General features: G+C 38.0%; 1 protein-coding gene across 2 annotated transcripts in view; it reads right to left on the bottom strand.

The window, feature by feature from the left end:
- CTDP1 (CTD phosphatase subunit 1) overlaps positions 1-17,659 on the bottom strand; it is a 128,488-nt gene that overhangs the window by 50,592 nt on the left and 60,237 nt on the right. The gene's annotated exons all lie outside the window — the stretch shown is intronic.

Genomic DNA, 17,659 nt, shown 5'->3' with positions numbered 1-17,659 from the left:
CACAATGATTTTTTAATTCAAAGTCTCTAAAGAGAAAATGTCTCAAGGGAGATAATACGACTTCTCCAAAGCCTTCCTGAGTCAGTCACATCACTGCAGCCTGGAAGCTACGGCTTTATCCGATTAAAAAGCCATCCATACCTCTAATCTTCCTTTCCTTTATTCTGTTTTCAAAAGAAATCCTCTGCCAAAAGTTTGTTAAATAGGCCTGTAAATCTACATTGTAATGATGAAGTCTGAGAATAAAATCAAAATTACCACAATACCTACGGCCAGAATACAGCTGTTCACCTATCCAGTAGGACAGACTTGATGGGAATCACTGAAAAATAAGAACAGCATTTCAACTCTGCCATGACTGCACGTTAGCTTATGATTGGGATGGAGAGGAAGGATAGCCTGAGCCTACCAGAGGCAGCAAGGGTAGAGCCCTCTGTTTCTTTGGTTGCAGCATTTCTAAAACAATGATACCCTGACAGAAATAAGAGCTCCCTGGCTGCTAAGTGCAATGATTCTTCAATTTAGACTGCTGAAAATATCCATGCCAGAATTCCAGAAAAGGCTCCAAAACATGAGTTAAAGGCCAGTGACTAAGAGGATGATCTACAGCTACCCTTCAAAGAAAGAATGTGTTTTCAGTCTGTTACTGACCGTAACTTGCAAAAAGTTCTGGCTTTAGGTAAGACAAAAAGCCAGTAGTAGGGAGAGGTCTGTCCTGGGGTTCTTTGCAGGGAAGCAATCTTCCGCTCACGCCAGGGGAACGCTGCCTCCTCAGTAGCAAACAGCCTTTCAGTTGAGTAATGTTGTTCCAGTCTGCTACACTGTATAGCTTAGCTTTGCAATACCATTTTCATGGTTGGCTTAGTATTACTTTATCCAGTCATTAACAGCTAAATACCATTAAACAAATGTAGATGTGGTAAGACAGAGTCGAGTAAGACCTTTTCCTCCTCTCCAAGCTTAGTTGGGCGATCACAGAAAGCATGCTAGGAGTGATCGGTTGAAACCTCACTGACTAGACTACTTTGATGTACTCTACAGCACTTGCATAGCTCAGCTGCAAGACCTTAAACAGAAGAAGAAAAACCCCATTTTGGGCCTGGATTTCTGCACTTCTTGGTGCCTCTTCCCAATATTTCTGAGTCCATTATTAAGTTTGGCTGAAATGAGCTAACTATAATTTCTTCTAACTTCCATAGCTATAAGCAGCTATGGGCTGCAGCATGAGGCCATTTCTTACTGGACAGAAAAGAATCCACTTAGTTTGACATCAGGAAATTTTTTTCCAAATATGGTAGCTAATCTAATAAACTTATCTTTGATCTTAATTTTTTACTCTGTAGATGAAAACTTTTAGTTTTGCTTTTTTTTGGTCTCAATGAATTGAATAGTTTATGTATATTCTTACCACCTGAATGTTTAAGGAACAGTTATCTGAAGAGCATTACCACCCATTTCTTCAAAAAAGCTAGCAAGTTTTTTTAACGTGCTTTAAGAGGTGATATTATGACATAATGCATGTGAACAATTAAACTTTCGTACAATACACAGTCTGTATTAAGAGGTTTGTGCTGAATTTAAGTCACTTTGAAACAAAATATTTTCTTCTACAAAGATGTCACTGGAAGAATAAACTGTCTGAAGTAGGTTAAGTTGTCCTTCAGTACATGAAATTTAAGGAAGAATGCATGATATAACTCAGTCCCATTTCTTCCGAGTAACCTCAGAAGAACTTGCCTTTCACGTTCTGTTTCATCTATTTTCTTTCTTTGGCATTAGAGCATTTTTTCCTTTCAAATTTCTGACTTGATTTTTAGAGTCACATAATGCATTTATGCATGTGCTTCAACACCCCTTTGTCTCAAGCACTTCAAATGCAGATTTTCCTGATCTCTACCACAATTACCACTGGCTCATCTGAGCAGGTGGTGAATCAGTAAAATCAGAAATGGAACAAAAACTAGTCTTGTTAATCATTAAAAAAAAAAAAAAAATTTTTCCTCTATTTAAATCTCCATACACTGAAAACTGTCTTTGTAGTATCCTGTTTTTGATAAAGGCATGCTTCAGGTTAGAATATCAAGTCTGGCAGTGCTATTATATCTACTTTGATAGATTAGAAAAAATTTGCTGTAAACAGTTTAAGGAATATTACCAAACCTTAGAAAAAAGCTTTTATGAGATTTATTTCATGTGTAATTCATTTAGAGATTGACTTTCATGTCTTGGATCCCTAAATTTAAATTAAAACGCGGTCTGCTGAAACAGTTGGTGAAGCCAAAGTTGGTCAGAAAAAAGGCTATACATTTATATACTCAGTCACGAACCGCATATTCTTCAGTATTGGTTTCCCTACTGAAAATCATGGGATTTGACTAGTAAACATGCTCAATACTTGCAAGCTTGAAGGAAATGGAAACCATTTGAGTGTTCAGCATGTCCATTAAGCAGACTGTTAATCTTGCTTTTTCTATTTCACTTACCCTATCTGTTTAAAAAAACCAAACCACCTTATGGGACATCTGAGAGTTTGTTAGTCTGTAAACACCTAGAATCATGGAATAATTTAGGTTGGAAGGGACCTCTGAAGGTCACCTGGTCCAGCTCCCTGCTTGAAGCCGTCCCAGTTGTATCAGGTTACTCAGGGCTTTGTCCAGGAGAGTTTTGAGTATCTCCACATATGGAGATCCACGATCACTCTGGGAAACCTGTTCCAAAGTTTGATCACGCTCAAGACGAAAAGATTTTTCCTTATATACAAAGTAATCCACGTTGCAATTTGTGTCTGTTGCCTCCTGCACCGTCAATGCACACCTTTGGGAAGGGTCCGCCTCTGCCTTCTCTAAACTGTTGTGCAGTTGTTGACAGCTACTGAACTCTCATTGCCAGCATTGAATGATTTGCCATGTGTTTGTAATCATGCATATTTTTTAAGGAAAAACACTAGTTTGGATCTTGGGGGGCTCTAAGCAGATTGTTTTAATACTGCATGGCTTTTTCTATTAGGACAGACAATCAACCATTAAACTTAATAAAACATTCATTTCTGATCTCTGAAGAGCTAATACTTAAATGACAACTGAAATAAAAATATCAAGACTATGAATTTAAAAAAATTTAGGGCAAAGTAACATGCTGGAGTTTGGCTTTATTTTCACAAATTCAAAACTTCTAATTTGCGTTTTCTCAGAGAGCCAGGATAAGAACATTGACATTACAGGACAAAAACTGAGCACCAAAAGGGAAGAGGAATTTAGTTAGATTTATCCAAAATTTTTTTTTGTCCCCCGCATACCACTACCAAGCATCAAGCAGAAACATGAGTGAGTTTCTGCTTACTACCTTCAACAAATAGGTGGTAGGTTTAAATTTAAACACAGGGTTTCCTGGTCTTACAAGATGAGCAGAAGCAAGAAGGAAGGAAGACTGCCACTTTCAGCATCCCGCTGCTAGATTGGACTACATGCAACAAAACTATCTCATTACTTGATAAGCAACATCTCGGTGATAGCTTAATTACCTCCGACTACCTTTTTAAGCTGGTTTATTGCTTAGCTACACCAGTTTCCTGTCCCACTTCATTTTATGTCTACACAAACACCCATGCCATAACAGTACATGACAGGAGGAACAAACCACTGGGAATAGACTTTTGATAAGCATCTCTTAAACATGTAGCCACAACCTGAATAGTGGAAGTCTGCAACAGGAAGCAGACTGATGACTTGAAAAAGTTATGTTAGAAGTATTATCATATGCTCTTTCGTGGCCAATGTAGAATTTCAGAAACTGAACCATGCACTACTATTGCGGCTTACTGGCACTGTCAGCAGATTCTCTTATGAATAGTAACATTTGTGTCACTGGGCAATCTTTCAAGTTTTTCCGTACCTGCAAATCTTAAAAAACAAACCCAAAAAACCTGCAATGGAACAGAAACCCAAGCTGCATGCTCAAGTTTAAATGCCCCACTTATACTAAGTGTCCTGATTTTACCTTAGGCAAACCTTCATCTTAAAGTGAGTGAATCCACAGATAATCTTCTGTTGTGCTCAAATTCTGTTACACTCTTTTTGTAGAGATAAGCACTATCTAAATATCCAGAGACTGGAAAACCTAGAGTCTGTTGATGCTATACAAACAGAATACTAATGTACACAAACTTAGAGTGAAGGGAAAGGAGCAAGGAGAAAATTCTTATACAAATAGACCTTCAATGATCTTTAATCAATAGAAATTAACTTTCAGGTGTGCAAAATGAACAAAGACTAACATCAGTGTAATCTTTTCCTAGCCAACAAAAAGGCCTGGTAAAGACTAGAAGTACCCATACCTGTTAAACAAAAAAAGGTAACACAGGTGGACACTTCAGGGATTTCAGCTTGCTGCAAACATGAATCAGTATAGCTCCCACCTTGTAAACGCTTATAACAATATGTTAAGAAGTCGTAACAGTTTACAGTAGTACTGCTCACCCTTGTTTTAAAACAGGATAGTATCATGATACTTTTTGTTCTCAAAGTCATCCTTTCTACTTTAAAGAAAGTATATTTTGCTGATATGCAGCAAGAAGCAGCTTTGTTTTACAATTTTGCAAGTCCCTCCAGAGAACTGTCAGTCTGGCTATTAACTGAGGCACAGTTTTGTGCCTCAGTCATAAGAAAGTCATAACTTTCTTCTTATTCCTAGAGATTTAGTAAGAGACGTGCACAGTCTAGTGATCAAGATTTTTTTTAGTAACATAAGTTAATATAATTTGCTAATGAAAGAATGCTTGCAAAAGGTGTTTAAATATTCTCACAAAATACCACTGACACATTAAGTTAGAATACTATTAAAAATGACACATGGCAATTTGAGAGGGCACAGTGCCTAGGCTCTGAGTGATCTTTTCTGACACATTTCACTGCCAAGGGGAGACATCTGTAGCAAGATGCTAATGAAGTGCTGAGGGCAGCACGGTATCAGTACGTTAATATCAAGGGATTGTACAAGTTCTGAGCTCCTAATCTGTTTTTATATTATTTATGTTATAAAAAAAGAATAGAAATTTGGGTACAAATCACTTAGCATAAAAAAAAAATATTTAGTCTATTTGTATTCCTTCCAGTTATTCTCTCAGAGCAGGTTTTCTTTGGACATAAGCTTCATTTTACAACAATTTTTTGATCATCAAAATATGTTCAAGTGCCCTCTGGACAGCATCTGCTCTTGTCAAGTTCCACGTAAAAAACACAAAACAAAAATGAAAAAATCCATAGACACTGAACACATCTATTACAGTGTTTACCTTCACGAGCATTTTGTAGAGGATAGCATATTGATTGTCCAAACCTAAAAGCAAGGGGATTCCTAGATAACAAAGATTAGGATGAAATGTAATCTACTGCTAAAACTCACTCCCACTCTGGCCCAGTTGCTATCATGTTTCTGGACACACAGAGGCAGCTCTGAACAGGTGTGGGCAGGTTTCCTCCATCAATCCAGCTTGTCGTCTGTCAAATTGGTTTTAAAATGAGAATGGGACAGTTCTCTCTATATACTCACTATTTTATCTGGCAACATGTGCTGGACTGGTAGAAGAGGTTTAAAATAATACTTTTTTTTTTCCCCCCATATGAAAAGTGATACAGTTTTTTGCAGCCTGCACTTCTAAATAGAAAATCTCAGCTTTTCTGAAAGAAGTACCAGGATACTTATCTACATAGTCTCTTCCAAGTCATCCCCAAAGGCATTAGTTAATGCTGTAGTCAACCTGCAAGTACACTTAGCAGATTATCCTTGAAAACTCCTGAGAACAATTTAGGGCTTAACCCACTTGGTTATTCCATTAAAATAAGAAATCCAAGAGTGGGAGGGAGCTTGATTTGAACTAATTTCCAGTCACTTCAACCTGAATTACAGATTATTTAGATTATATTTAAGGCTCTAATGTGCTTAAGCTCAGAGACAAACACCAAACTTCTGAAATGCTGCAACCAAAAATGCAGTCTGTTATTGAACAGCGCCATGATCAGAAAACATTGTCTTTGTAGAATAATAGTCACAGCTATGGACTTTACTCCAATAGATATGAGAACCCAAATAATCCTCACCTTTAAAAGAAGATATATACAAGCATAAACAAAGAGTTTCAGGTATACACAATATGCAGTCAAAAAAATGTATTTTTTGCATCTCGACTGTTTCAAAGCTTTCTCACAGTGAATCCTTGTTATCAGATGTTTTAACAACTCTGCTAGCACAGTGCTAGGTTTTACCATCCCAAGGTTAACTGAAAGCATTATCTTTCACTTAGAAAGACTGAATAAATATTCATCGCTACATACATATTTCAGAGAAAAATAATAAGTTTTTTTCCATTTCAAAGGTTGAACTCCTCAACTTCTTGTTCAGCATCATATAAAGCTGTTCAGAAGTCATAGTCTACTAAGTGAAATTGAAAATACTAAGGTGAGAACAAAAGACAGGCAAAAATCTGCTTTCATTTATCTGCAAGTGCAGGTTTTCTGCAGGTATCACAGCTGCAAAGGAACTTAAGCTACCACTGTGTAGAGCAATTGGGATACAGTAGGGCTTACTAGCTCAAAAACACTGCTATATAAACACAGATATGCTGTGTTCAGTAGATTTATTCACACATACTATGAACAAGCTAGTAAACCCACCCTGATCCAAGCTAGCTATGGGCAGAGCCAGCTTGGATCTGCCGCGACTTACTAATTTTAACCTAAGTTTAGCATTAGCATTGCCAGACATCAGCTGGCTTCATGAAGCATTGCCTGGTTGCCAGTGAACTTCCCTCTTCAGCAAGCCTCATTAGTTTGGTCTCATTATCACAAGAGCCAAGAGACATTTACCAGCATGCTCAAGCTAACCAAGCCACCTCAGATAACGAGCACTGGGGAAAACTATTTCTGAACTGGCTTTACTAGAAACTTAAAGATGACAGTGAAGACAGGTCAGTTTTGAAATAGTTTCTGCTGAATTAGGCAATGGGACTGCAAACAGATTCTGTACAATCAAACATGCAACTTTTAAGTGAAGTAGTGAAGAAATGAGCACTGTGTATGTGCAAGCGTCCTGCATAGCTAGCCCACTCAATAGCCAGAATTAGGCACAGAATAAGTTGAGGGGGGGAAAAAAAAAAAGAAAAAACCAATCCAAAACACAGTGAAAGATAAGCCCAGCAGCTGAAGAGTGGTCAGTTTCTACAACAAGCTCAATATTAAGGTGATGAATACTACGCAGGTTCTGATATGATCTCTGTGTCGTGGTATGCCAGCTATATCCAGTCCTCAATACCTCTGTGATGAAGCAAGTTTGATGCTGGAGCACTAAAATATCTGAGATAGGCAGCTGTCTGTGTTCATCTCAGAGAAAGCGGCATCATCATATTTGCTACGAGGAGTGACAGAGAATATTGTCTACAGCTGACTGTGACCCCTGGCAAAGAGAAAGTGCAAGCTCATATACAAAAGCCATAACAATATAGAGTAACAATGACATCCTCTCAAAATCTAAAATTAATACCACTACTGTAGACATGAAAAAGTTATAGCAGCATGGCCAGTCAGGTAATTATTCGTTTCGTGACTGCATTGCAGCAGGGAATTTTTTACATCAGTAGGGGGCTCTAGTTCTGCAGTTTTTCATAATCTCTGTTAAAGTTGTACATGGAATGGAAATATACTTGGTGATGCTGACACAGGAGCCAGAACACTTGCAGCTGCAGGGCTATCATACAGAGGCAGAGCTGAGTGGCTATATTCAGTGCTCTTGAAGCTGGCGCCTGACAAGAACGAAGACTACCAAAGCAAAGGAAAGATATTTTATCTCAAAGATGTCTTAGAACTGAGCAATTGCAATGATGCATAATTTCAATTTAAAAATAAGTCACCTTATGATAACCGATCAAGAACAGCTGATTAAAGGGTAATGGTACAAACTGTCATTCAATGCTGCATTTATAAATAACGTGGCCTTTATGTCACCACAATGGACTTGCATTTTTGTAACCCCAGAATTCCAAACACAAATTAAATCTGTAAATAATTATAGCAGACTAGCATTACGCAAGTATTTCTAAAGATTCTCCATAGCACTTAACATATATTATGCTATATTGCATAGCTATAATTTATTCTTATATTGAAATACAAGTATCAGAGTATCTTGATAAAACAACAACAAAAAAAATAGTTATGAAGAAACAGTTCAGACTTAGACCAGGACTTGAGCAGACACTTTTAAATATCACTCACGGAGAATAACAGCTCAAATTTAAATATAAAAACATGTTAGACTTGTGACGAGGCTCAATCAGCCCCTATATGCAGCTGCTCAGAATTATGTTAGGGATCAGCTTGCAAGTTTTTTAACATGGCTCAGACAACTCATTCTTAACTGTGGCCAATTAGTGCTGACAGCCTAGCTGCATTTGATTTAGAATATGGAGGTAGACACATATGTTAAAATGTGAACTCTATTTAAAGAAGTTTTGCCCCATTTTCAGCGAGCACGCAAACAGTTGAAAAAGGCTTACAGCTTCTCTTTACTAAGGCCAAGCAGAGAAGGCTGCAGATACATAATGTACTATCAGTGTTGGTACAAAACCCAAACAGAATGTACGGAAAAGCCTTCTTCCCTATAGAATAACCAACTTTCACTTTTTTAACACCTTGTACATACATTCTAGAGGTAGACGCTTTATAGACCTACTTTCCATTTCATATCGAATAACATTAGAATAATGCATTTACTATATAACCGGGCATACTTTAAAAGCCAAAGAAGTTGTTCATACCTGCAGAAACAAACACACAGAGCTTAGATTTAATCTTATTTGCGTAACAATTTTTACTCCGTGCTTAGCAGAATGGTAGCAACATGTACAAAGAAGCTACTTTTCTCAGTAACTTATGAGAAAACCCTCTAAAAACCCAAGATTACTTACAATGAAAGATTTTTGAGAACACCTTTGGAAGAATGGCAGAGGATCTAAATCAACTGTTGATTGCATCAGAAAAGTACGAAGAATATGTAAGATGGCAGAAGCATTTTTGTTGACAAGTAAATCAAATCGATCTTTGACTGACTGTCAATAGAATAAACAGGGAAATCCAGACAAAACTCAGGCAGTCAATCTTACTACTATAAATTTTATCAGATTCCTCAAAAAGAGGTCAGCTCTGAAGTAAGTAGGACTGCTTCTTTAGTTGATGTCCATTTGGTGCAGCCCATTAATAATATCTATTGTAGCACAACCATTTGTATTTACCTCGTGATTAAATTACCTGTTAAAATATCTGGGCATAATAAAAGTGAATCAGTCTCAATCATACGTTTTCTTTTATTTTCTCCTAACAATAGCCTGACCAGCCAAGAATTTGACTGATCACGTTCATTTTGCAGAATATTCTATATAATAATATCACGTTTTAATTAACAACTTGTCATGAGTGCCATCAAACTAATCCTTACGTATATACGTAGTTTCCATTTTTATCTACAATAAATATCTACAAAATGCAGATATTTATACAGTGTGCCATCTGAATGCCAAAAGGTTCCAATATGTTTCCCATATTCCCTCATGGCATATAAATTCATAAAAATAACTCTAAAATGAAAATAAGGTGTCCAAGTACACCAGAAACTGTGCTTAAATAATGTTTTCTAAGCAACCTGTGTAGAAAAACAGAAGCCGTCCAAAACTGATTGCCTACTTGAGATAACATCAAATTGGATAAAAATAATTTTCCTATTTTGGTAATCAGTTGTCCCCTTGTAAAATGTGATATTATATAAAAAAACCTCTTTACAAACACTTAAAGCTGCTAGGGCAAGCTTGGACCATGATGCCCTCTTAATAACCAGCTCTATGTAATTAGTGCATAAACAAATGGTCTGCAGATAAAAAAAAGGAAAACATGTGTTTCACATATTGATAATCCATTCCAATTTCACTAGCTTTGTCTACACTGCATTTCTTTTAGTGTTCTTTCAATTAGCTGAATAACAGTCAGTGTCAATGTTTCCGGTCAGGATGATTTACCTACAACTTAAACATGACCAATACTGGTTTTGTTGTTGTTTTTTGTTTTTTTTTTTTAAATATGTTTATATCTTCTGTAATTAAAAATAAGTAGAAATACATTGCTACTTTTTAGAATTGTTTCCATTTTTCAGTGGAAAATGAATTCTTCAAAACAAAACAAAGAAAGGCAGAAACAAATGACGACATCCAGCTTTCTTTAAGTGCTTGTCTTTCCTCTCTCCATCCCACTCGTAATTCTACACTGCTGATTCTCATTGCCAAACTATTAAAAACAGTACTAGACAACTTTACTCAGTTTTCTCTACTAATCGGATGAGATATGGGTGAAATAATTGCTTTAACATCATAATATCTTAACATTCAATTACTTCTGTGTTATTTAACCATATTAGAGACAGGTGAATGTAAAAATCTTAAACAGGGGAAAGCTGTAAAAATACTTTCCTTGTTTTACAACAGCTTTAGGCTATGCTCATTACAAAACAAAGTAACATTTCTTGGCGCATCAGCCAGCCACCGCAACACAGCAAGTGCTCCACGAAGATAAACCAGCACCCTGATTCCTAGCACCACAGCCTCACCATTTCTCTCCAGAAAACTAATCTCAGAGTGCAAGAAAGCAACCCCCACATTTAGTCTTGCTGGGTTAAGCCATTCGCTAATAAGCACTCCACACTGAAAACGAAAAGCTGATGGGGCTGGAGAATTGTAGTTTCTCCAGCTTCCATGCTGCCCACTCTTCTATGCAGGAGAAGCTGGCCAGAGCACGGGGGCCAGAGGTGACGCAGGAAGGAAGGTGACAGGAGGGCCACAGGCAAGGAAACAGACAGCACCGGGAAGCACCGAGGCCCACAACAGACCTAGGCCAGCCAGCCTGAGTGTCCTCAGGTCTGCTTATGCCACAAGATGATTTGGCAAGTTGTTTTCATACAGGCTCTTACTGCCTCATAAGTTTTTGATGAAGAGTAGCGCATTTACCTTTGATACTTCTCCATATGTATACTTTCACCAATAGTTACCTCAAACAGTTTTTTTAAAAGTTCAGTTGGAGTGGAAGCAGTCTAATAACTTTACAGCAGACCTCATAACTTCCAAGGGCCAAGGTGCCTGGATGACAATCACTGACAACAGCAAGTGTACACACAGGCTCATTCTTTTAACTTCAAAGGCGGCTACAGTTTGTAAGAACAGACTGCTAACTACATTTAGCATCTGTACAATTTATGACATGCTACCTGTTAAGGTGTCACACAAGAAATTTTGTATGAGAAATGCAGTTGTGGAAATTCAAAGAACTCTTAGTGTGCAATGCAGTGTCCAAGTGAGCCCCAGGCAGCTATTACTTTGCACTAGAGACCACATCCTCCACATTAAATTAGTATTTTTAAACTAACCAAGAGGCTAACCACTTATTGAGATAATAGCTGTCACTAAAGTGAAGGAGAAAAAACAGTGCCTCTTAATTCACAGCATGGTATAGCCACTAACTTAAAATACAAAAGAGAAATTAAGGGATAAATCTGCTTAGATGAAAGCAAAATGCAGAGTGATAAAATGGCCTTAAGTAAGAGCAGAATGTTGCAATTTCAGTCTATAAAGACATAAATTCCAACTTAGTTAAAAGGAAAAGAATGTGCAGAATATGTACCAAATCAATGAAACCATTTTCATGCAAAAGTAGTTCATTAGACAATTCCCACTCAAGAAAAATCTGTATACTTAAATGGACTGATGCACAGAACATACCTTTGCAATGTGGTCACTTTGCAGCTGCTAAGCACATATCCAGCCAGATGGTAGGAATCATTGCAGCTCCACTAACTGAAGTGAGAGATGGGAAAGCTGGAGGTCTGACTGGTATCAGATTCACTCCTTCTCTTCCCCTCTCCCAAGTCCCAAACTGAGAGGAATTTAAACCAGCAAAACATTTTACCTTAGATGGCAGAGATGATGACACTTGACAAGATACAGCTGCCGCTCTCAAACACCCTGACAAAAACACGGTAATAAACACAAAAGCATAAGGACAATACAACTAGTAGACTACGTGTGCACAGCTGTTCCAGGACATTAGTAATCCCAGGCCATCTTGGATGAGAAGGCGCTGCAAAACGTAATTAGAATTCTGTCTGCCTTACTGAACTTACTTAAATCTTACTGAAATCTTACGGCTTTACTGGACGTTCCTTTTTGAACTTCCCATCAGTGAAGCCTGTACTGGGTATCTGCCTAAGACTAGTCCTGCAAGTGTTGACAGTGACAGATATAAGTACCTATGGCTGTCTGTCTTCTACCGTTACTTCCAGTCTACCATGGGTGTGGCAGCAGCCTGTACATAAGCAAGAGAACAGGGTCTTAAGCTCAGCACAGGCTCATAATTCACAGGAGGGAAAAGGAAAAAAAAAAAAAAAAAAAAGAAAAAAGAGACGAGGGTCATTTCTTTTTCTCTTGTCACTGGCATTTTATAAGGGAGCATCTTGGAATCTTTCTATGCATGTCTACAATTTACACGGACCGGTGAATTAGAAAGCACCTGAAAAATAAAATAAAGGAACTGTACTGCCAACCACAGCTCTTAAAGGAACAGACAAGAGAATAATTTGTAGCCAAAAGGAACAGAGGAACGAAAAGTCTTGACATTGCTTACTTATCTCATGGACAAGTGATTTATCATACACAAGAATGTCAACCTAATTATGAAAGGGACACTGATTACGAAAGGGAAAATCTTTAAGATTATATAAAGCTGATTCAACCGAACATTTTTAAAAGAAGTTAGCACAATGCACGGGGCTAAAAATCACCTTTTGGGTCTGTAACAAATATCCACGAAGAAAGAATAAGTTTTACAGAAAAGCAAAGTCAAGGTCTATCAGGAAGCAATTACTATGTAAAAACAAACACAGCTTATTTATAGCACATAGGACACAACAGTGTTGAGATTAGATCAGCTTGACTAGGTAACTGTACACGATACTAGCCCAGTTGCATAAGTTTCTCTCCAAATATCATTTAGGAATACAAATTCAGAAGAAAACCATCCTTAAGAAAAAGGAATTAACAACAGCTTAAATTAAATAAAAACAATTTCTAAATCAGCAAGACTAAGGGAATTTATTAAATATTGATCATAGGTCATTTTTGCTGTTCTTCTTTAAATGTGTAAGTAATTGTATCAGTGCAGAAAGGAATCAATACACTAGAAGTTCACACGAGCGGTTCTCAATGAATTCTGAAAAATAGCCTCACAAGATGATCCATGAGTAACCTCTGGGAAGGAGACCTGCACGTCACCCTGTACCGAGATAATTATGAATGGAAAGACGTGCATGTCTTCACATGATTTGTATGCCATTACCTTCCTTTGTGCAACTTGCTATAGCTAATAAATCTTATTTCTGGAAACGAATAGAGTCATTTGAAGCCTGGATTCCACTTTCTGTATTTTTGTCAGTAAACTACAGCAGATCTGCACAACATTGTAGTGACTGGTAGGTCAGCAACTTCCACCTAGCCCAGGGGAAGGACAATGACTCCACACAATCACACCAAAAGCACGCAATGAACATTCCTGTACCTCTGTGGTAACCAGGTGGGCAAGCAGACCCCTGCTGTAATGGGGGACGGGAAGACATGCAGACAGCCCAGCTGTCCCTACAGGACAGACTTCTGCAACAGTTACTTTCCAACACAGTCAATGAAAGGAAAAGTAGATGCCTTCCCTGTAAGTGAGATCATTGGTTTTGAGAAAACAAAAGTCATCCCAGAACAGGCATTATGGACAAGAGATATTTCTAGTTAGTTATTGTTGACTGCATTTAATTGTTTGGAAACCTCCTCTTTAAAGGTGGTTTTCAATCCTTGCCCTTCGGTGAAACCAGCAACATGCCATGAAGATTACAGCATACTAGATACAATCGGATATAAACAGCATTTTTATGGAGTAATCTTTTACAGGTTATAGATTAGAAAACCAGTTATTTAGAAATAAAAATTTATCCAGGCCTTATAAAAATGACTATAAGCAAGCTAATTTAACTGGCAGCATTTAATTCTGCTTCCCTTTACCATTCCATAGCAGAGACAAACAGCAGCAACCAGTTGCAAAGCATCTGTGTCTAGCTAGCACAGAAAAGAAAGGGGGGAAAATGTTCTCTCAACTGTGAGGCAGCAGCGTTAGCAGGCTGTGTATTTCCCCAGTAGGGATCTATTCCTTATGCACTTACTCTGATTTGGCAATTGCCCTTTGAACAGCAATCCTGTTACATTGAATACTCTTGTTCTTGCACTTTCCTAAAGTTCAAACAGTCCCTCATGTCAGAGGAAAAGAAGCTACCATTAGATCTGGTCTCCCAGATCTTTGGCACTGAAAAAAGATACAAAAGGCTAAGTGACCTTAAACTGCAACCCAATAGCTGGGATGCTATTCATTTCCTTTGACTTATTTGGTATCCATAGCACAACTACAGCTAAAATAATAAGAGAAGATAAAAGTCCATGTAAGATCAAGTTTTAGTAGAGATGCCTATCCATGGCAGTTCTTCCCCATGGAATATTGGGACAGATACTGCTTTTTTACTAGGAAAAGCGACCAACAGATGTTTAAATATGTTAAGGACGGAAAGGGATTTAATTTGGGAATAAATCATAATTAAATTCTCTTTATTGGCTTCCATCTTGATTCTTCTAATAAAATTCTCCCATGTATAAACCACATGCAAATTCTTTATTGCCTGGGGCTGTGTGGCCTTTTCAGAGATTTTTGCAAAGAAAAAGCAAGATTTCCTTTTGATGTTAAGCGCAAAGGAGTTATTTATTGCTTGTTATGTCCACAGAAACAGTATATATAGACACTTGCATTTCCTATTTCATTTCATTGAAAAAAATCCCAGTGCCTAAAGCTAAAAGACTCCTTTTGATCTAGTAAAAATCCTTATCTGAATTTGCCAGGTAAATTCAGCAGAAATACTGAGGATGAAGTTTTAAAGCTAGAGGGCTGCAGCTCTGCCTTCACTGCTCATTCCCAGCTCTTCCCATCTTCTGTCTGTTCCTGGCACTAGCACTCATACAGTGGCAATTGTGAGTTATTTCAGGAAGCTGGTAATGATGAAGATTAACCTAGAAAGTGATCTTTTCTGACCAAATCAGCTCCCTGAACTGGGTTGCTCTATGGTCCCATGATTATCAATAGTAGCTCAGGGGCAGGAACACAGCAGTTGAGACTTAGGTTGGCTTACACTGCAGCAAAGTCGCACTGTAACTTGCTTTCACTCTTCTTGGACCACGTACTCCTAACCCCAACAGTCTCAGCACTAGCACTTGTAGTTATGGAGCAAGACAGCACCGTTGTGACTGAAACTGACCCCCTCACTCCACCAAGGTAGTCTGCAATCAGCTGTAGATCTTGTGGCTGGCATAGCCACTAGAATGGATACAAATGAAGCAAAAGCATTTTCATGGCAGAAAGCAGAAATTTCACACCTCTTAGTGGCATGACTGCAGAAAGTTCTAACCCTTTAAGATGGTTTGAAGAATGAGATGGGGGCAAACATCTTTCTGTGGAAGTTAAACTAGTCACAGTGTCACCAGAGTGAACTGAGCACTAACTGGCAATGCTTATCACGTTTATTTTCACTTTATTTGATAATGTTCCTGACAGCAGAATCTCCTGTGTATGCTCCACTAAACTTTTATATTTTATGGACTACGCTACCACACGTCCTCCCTGTTTCATAAGTGTGCTCCCACATGACCCCATAAAATGCTGTTTCATTACTTACATTACATTTCTTGTACATGAATGCATTATCTTTACCAAGGTGATGATAGCAGTCCCAAGGCTAGTCCACAAAGGTTAGTCTCCCTCGGCTGCCTCTGTAGTCAGCTCCCAGGAGATGACGACCTGCTGGCACTACCATGTCCACATTCAACCTCTCCAATATATGTCCTCTTCTCCATGTCAGTGCTAATGTTTGATCCTTGATCGCCTGCTGGGGAGCTAAAATACCAGAAACTCCCACCCCCCTTCCCCACCAAACCAACCCAAAACATACGCCCCCCACAAAAAAGTGAAGAGTTTCTACTGGTTCAGCTGCTCGAAGATCAGAGAAATGTAAATTTAATAAAGACAGGGGTGGGAACAGATGCTGGTGGAAGGGAAACCTTTTGGCAGCAACTATAACCTTAAATCATACTCCTGGAATCAAAGCTAAGGCAACTATGAAAAAAAAAAATCCATTGGAATCTGGGCTTCATTTGTTCTGAAGTTCATGTAGTCTAGTTTCCAAACATAACATGCAACTTAAGTAAAAGCATAATTTAAAAACAAATCACCGCAATTTAAGATGTTTATATTTGTAGGTTAGGTAGATAAACTTTCATTTCTTTGGTCTAACTGTAGCAGCATAGAGAGCAATCAATCACAAAATGAACAGTGCCAGAAGATTCAGATTTTTAACAAGGTCCCTAAATAGTATCTTTAAAAACGGAACAATGAATACTTTATGCAGTAATTCTGGAAAACATGCACACTTTCTTTTGGCTCAGTGCACACACTGCAACAGCAATTCATTAATGTTTTCCAAAAGCCACACCATCAGGAAAATGTTAGTACACAAAAACATAAAAACAACACGTAATAACAATTTGCTTTAAGTACCACTGACAACACAGAAGGAAGAGACAGATGGATTCAGGGACTGGCATCATGACAAGAAGAAATACTATTTCTTGTGAAAGTCTGAGATCAAATGGGCAAAATACTTTGGAACAAAAAGCAAAAGAAATCAAAAGTCGTCAACTCCGAGAGTTACGGTGTAAAGTTAAAAGCTTGCACTCATCTGAAATTCAGAGTAGATCATCACAGCAGTTGAAAGTTATTGGACCTTCCCCTGGAACACCAGGTCAAAGTTCCTCCAGGATCTCTCTAGGAACAGCACATCTCAAAATTACGCTATGCTGTATACATAAACTCTTTCTTGCCTTGGTGAAATATGCAGTTTCCTTTTCACACTTTTATTATATTTTCTGAAAATAACTCGAGGCCTGTTATGGCTAGAACCTTGTAAGCAACTTACTGCCAGAAGCTGGCAAGTTATACGCTCCTGTCCCCACCCCAGTGAATGATCTAAGCTCAAAGATGAATTCAAGCTCCAGGGTCACTAGGTTTTACAGTAAAGTCACACACTGTGTAACAAATCCATGAAAACATGGTGTGCAATGATAGGTATTTTTTCCTCTATGTATCATTTAATATTATGTAAGATGGTGGCTCATTTGAAAAAAGCACACACAAGGGTAAGTGAAATATAAGCAGCTGCTAGAGGTTCACAATGAATTTCAAGTAATGTGTTTTTGTATGAAAAAAGTGCAATTCACTCTGTAACAGAAAGCTCCCTTCACCTGCAGAACCATGATAGCTATGATTTAACAGCACCACAATTAGATATCTACAGATAATGAGGCTCCATGCTCCCCTTTGGCTCTGTGATCTTCTCTACAGCCTATGCCTTTTACATCCACAGACCTCTCTTCTCCCATCCCACCACTGATTTTATCCAGATCATTTGAAGATTTACTTTAAAAATAAAAAAGTTTAAA

Source organism: Aptenodytes patagonicus, chromosome 2 (assembly GCF_965638725.1).
Source record: "Aptenodytes patagonicus chromosome 2, bAptPat1.pri.cur, whole genome shotgun sequence".
Lineage (NCBI taxonomy): Eukaryota > Metazoa > Chordata > Aves > Sphenisciformes > Spheniscidae > Aptenodytes > Aptenodytes patagonicus.
Note: the sequence above shows the minus strand (reverse complement) of the source record. Positions and strands in the feature narration are given on the sequence as shown.